Genomic DNA, 5235 nt, shown 5'->3' on the forward strand with positions numbered 1-5235 from the left:
ACTTTATACTAATATATTCTTACTAGGACACAGTTTACACCATTAAATACTTGCAATTACGTTACGACAGAAACAAATGCTAGCGCAGCACAATAGCTTGCGTACCTTATTCCAGCTAACACCAGAACGAACAGAACAGAACAGACTAGACACAAGAATGAGCATTGCATTGTGTTTTATACTCTTACAAAGATAATAATACTTCTTTTAATTACGTACACATTATAATCTCATACAATAAAAATAATGTCTTTTCTGCATCGAACGATCTATATTGTATATTTTTACAGTTAGTGTTATTACCTTTCGCAGATAAATCGATGTTTACAGTTCATTTTGAGTCACATACACTCATTTTTATTTATGTTTCACCTCGATAATGGTGAATATTGCAAAAGGGACACTACGTACACCATGTCCAAAAGTGATAAGGCCGTAATGGCATCGTCAAAATATATAAATATACTCAGCACAGCATCATCACATAGATCTAAAATAAGGTGTAGAATAGGCCACAGTGTCATTTTTTGAGTTGCAAAAATGACTGTATGGACGATGTGGCGTATTCTACACCTTATTTTAGATCTATGTGATGATGCTGTGCTTATATTTATATATTTTGACGATGCCATTATGGCCTTATCACTTTTGGACATGGTGCAGAAAAGATCTGAGGACGATCATTACTGACTGAAACAGGTCATCGGCAAAAAAATTCATATTGTGATCAAAGACTGGAATAAAAAACATTTGACAGTATTGTATCACTGTTCATATACGCGACTATGGGAATTAGATAAGGAAATGAGACACTTAAAGTAGTAAAGGAGTTTTGCTATTTGGGGAGCAAAATAACTGATGATGGTCGAAGTGCAAAATGGCTAAGCAGGGATGGCTAGAGGACAAATATAAGGGTGTAGAGGCTTATCTCACTAGGGGTAAGATAGATACTGCCTACAGGAAAATTAAAGAGACCTTTGGAGATAAGAGAACCACTTGTATGAATATCAAGAGCTCAGATGGAAACCCAGTTCTAAGCAAGGAAGGGAAAGCGGAAAGGTGGAAGGAGTATATAGAGGGTCTATACAAGGGCGATGTACTTGAGGACAATATTATGGAAATGGAAGAGTATGTAGATGAAGATGAAATGGGAGATACGATACTGCGTGAAGAGTTTGACAGAGCACTGAAAGACCTGAGTCGAAACAAGGCCCCCGGAGTAGACAACATTCCATTGGAACTACTGACGGCCTGGGGAGAGCCAGTCCTGACAAAACTCTACCATCTGGTGAGCAAGATGTATGAAACAAGCGAAATACCCTCAGACTTCAAGAAGAATATAATAATTCCAATCCCAAAGAAAGCAGGTGTTGACAGATGTGAAAATTACGGAACCATCAGTTTAATAAGTCACAGCTGCAAAATACTAACACGAATTCTTTACAGACGAATGGAAAAACTAATAGAAGCCAGAAGATCAGTTTGGATTCCGTAGAAACACTGGAACACGTGAGGCAATACTGACCTAACGACTTATCTTAGAAGAAAGATTAAGGAAAGGCAAACCTACGTTTCTAGCATTTGTAGACTTAGAGAAAACTTTTGACAACGTTAACTGGAGTACTCTCTTTCAAATTCTAAAGGTAGCAGGGGTAAAATACAGGGAGCGAAAGGCTATTTACAATTTGTACAGAAACCAGATGGCAGTTATAAGATTCGAGGGACATGAAAGGGAAGCAGTGGTTAGGAAGGGAGAAAGACAGGGTTGCAGCCTCTCCCCGATGTTATTCAATCTGTATATTGAGCAAGCAGTAAAGGAAACAAAAGAAAAATTCGGAGTAGGTATTAAAATCCATGGAGAAGAAATAAAAACTTTGAGGTTCGCCGATGACATTGTAATTCTGTCAGGGACAGCAAAGGTCTTGGAAGAGCAGTTGAATGGAATGGACGGTGTCTTGAAAGGAGGATATAAGATGAACATCAACAAAAGCAAAACGAGGATAATGGAATGTAGTCAAATTAAATCGGGTGATGCTGAGGGAATTAGATTAGGAAATGAGACACTTAAAGTAGTAAAGGAGTTTTGCTATTTGGGGAGCAAAATAACTGATGACGGTCGAAGTAGAGAGGATATAAAATGTAGACTGGCAATGGCAAGGAAAGCGTTTCTGAAGAAGAGAAATTTGTTAACATCGAGTATAGGTTTAAGTGTCAGGAAGTCATTTCTGAAAGTATTTGTATGGAGTGTAGCCATGTATGGAAGTGAAACATGGACGATAAATAGTTTGGACAAGAAGAGAATAGAAGCTTTCGAAATGTGGTGCTACAGAAGAAGGCTGAAGATTAGATGGGTAGATCACATAACTAATGAGGAAGTACTGAATAGGATTGGGGAGAAGAGAAGTTTGTGGCACAACTTGACCAGAAGACGGGATCGGTTGGTAGGACATGTTCTGAGGCATCAAGGGATCACCAATTTAGTATTGGAGGGCAGCGTGGAGGGTAAAAATCGTAGAGGGAGACCAAGAGATGAATACACTAAGCAGATTCAGAAGGATGTAGGTTGCAGTAGATACTGGGAGATGAAGAAGCTTGCACAGGATAGAGTAGCACGGAGAGCTGCATCAAACCAGTCTCAGGACCACAACAGCAACAACATGTCGCAGCTGGTGAAATTTGGCGTTAATGGGCTATGGCAGCAGACGACCGACGCGAATGGCTTTGCTAACAGCCCGACGTTGCCTGCAGCGGCTCTCCTGGGCTCGTGACCGTATGGGTTGGACTGGTCAACCATTATGAATGAGATTTCCACTCTGCAGCGGAATGTGCGCTGATATGAAACGTCGTGGCAGATTAAAACTGTGTGCTGGACCGAGACTTGAACTCGGGACCTATTGATCCGGAGTTCAAGTCTCGGTTTTAATCTGCCAGGAAGTTTCACTGGTCAACCATTGCCAGGTGGGATGACTCCCGATGCCACCTGGTAACAGCTGATGGTAGTGTTCACGAGTGGCGCAAACCCCACGGACCCAAGTTTTCAACAAGGCACTGTGCAAACTGGTGGTGCCTCCGTAATAGTGTGGTCTGTGTACAAGGAGTGGAGTGGGTCCTCTGGTTCAACTGAACTCATCATTGCCTAGAAATTGTAATGTTCGGCTCCTCAGAGACCATTTGCAGACATTCATTTACTTCATGCTCCCAAACAATGATGGAATTTTTATTGATCACAATGATGCATATCACTCGGCCACAATTGTTCACGAGAGGTTTGAGGAAAATACTGGATAATTCGAGCGAATGATCTGTCCATCCAAATCGCCGGACATGAATCCTATCGAAAATTTATGGGGCACAATCGAGGTGTCAATTCGTGCACATAATCCTGCACCGGAAACGCTTGTGGATGGCTATAGAGACAGCATGGTCCAATATCGTTTTTAATATAATTTATTGGCCTTTGCCGTTAACCAATTACCCAGAGAAGTGCGCAACTACCGATTTGATATACAGTATCATATATACAGCATACACATTAGAAATTACATTAATTCCGGGTAAACTTCACGGTACACACTGTACATTCAAGCGCTCCATATAGGACAGGTTCTTACGCTGGAACCTTTCTGGCTGACTTTTAACTGGATATGCCCTTCTTGCAGAAACTGAGCAACACCGACACAGCCCTTTGTTGCCAGCTGTCGAAACAGGTCCATCTCAGATGTAGACTGAGGAATTCCTGCTCTGATCAAGGCCTTAAGAAACTTGCGGTGTTGAATGACATAGTGTGAACGTCTGAAATTTCAGTTAGGTGGTCTTCACACTAGGGAGATGGCTGAATTTTCATCCTGTAAAGATGTTAAGGGTAACAGTAGTGACCCAACCACAAACGCACTATGGTAGTGGTGTGACATCTAGGTATCATGATTTGGGAGAACAAGGTTTTTCGCTGAACTGTTGTGAGATCTGTCACGTATGTGACCATTCTTTATCTATTTCTAAATGGTAACAATAAATTCTGTATATAGAAAGCAGGTGGAGAAAGGTCGGCCATCAGTCACACTTTGTTTCGCCAGGTTGTCCACCATCTCCATACATGAGAGACCAGAGTGTCCCTTGATCCAAAATAACTGGAACCGTTTCTGTTGACTTCCACACTGACTGAGTAACAATTACTTTGAGCACGTGACGGTTAGTGTTTCAGTCCCACTGCTGATTTTCCAGGTTTTCCAGTGCACTCCTTGAATCCGTGACAATAAGGATGTCGTCGAACTGATTTCCCGTGTATTGAGGGTCTTGCTTAACTGCAAGGACTTCGACAATTAAGGTGCATTCTTCGGTCGGTAGCTTGAACACAGCCGAAGATAGAAGATCTCCGCAGAATCAAGCAAAGCTGGTGCCCTCTCTTGTTCTAGAGCCGTCAGTTAATATTTTGACCGATGTTGGCCTCGTTGATCCAATCAGGTGGGAAACGCCAGTAAGAAGTAGTGAAAGTTCGATTCAAACGTCTGGGCTGATAGAAGATTGTGAGTTGGTAATTCAGCACGTCATATTCCAAACTAAATACAGGATACAGAAAGTCTTTTAGGACGAGGGGTACCACATATCTTTGCTGCCTCAAACTTAGAACTAGTAGATGTGCCCTCCTCTATCGAATCCTTTCGGTGTACCCGTTGTCCTCAATGAAACATTTAAGATTCTGAAAAAGAAGATAAACTGTATGAGCTGCTCTACTAAGAATGAGTTTCTGAACCCAGATATTCCTCCTGAATTGAAGGGTTATCACCTTTGCTTCCACCAATGGTGCATTCACAGGTGTAGAATTCATTGCACTGTACTGCTGAGTATCTTGCTTAGCAGAGACATCGAAGCATTGCCATATAACATGCACCCATATTCCAGTATAGACCCAATTATGCTACGGTAAAGAGTGAGTAGGACTGCAACATCAGCTCCCCAACGGACGCGAGATACCGTCCATAGGATACTGAGTGATCGATCGATCTTGAAAATTAAATATTCCACATGGCTTGCCGACGTCAGTCTGCTGTCGAAAAAGAGCCGAAGCCATTTGACTGAGCTCCTTACTGGAATAGTAAGCCGGCCTTTGTGGCCGAGCTGTTCTAGGCGCTTCAGTCTGCAACCGCGCGACCGCTACGGTCGCAGGTTCGAATCCTGCATCGGGCATTGATGTGTGTGATGTCCTTTGGTTAGTTAGGTTTAAGTAGTTCTAAGTTC

This window comes from Schistocerca nitens, chromosome 12 (assembly GCF_023898315.1).
Source record: "Schistocerca nitens isolate TAMUIC-IGC-003100 chromosome 12, iqSchNite1.1, whole genome shotgun sequence".
NCBI lineage: Eukaryota > Metazoa > Arthropoda > Insecta > Orthoptera > Acrididae > Schistocerca > Schistocerca nitens.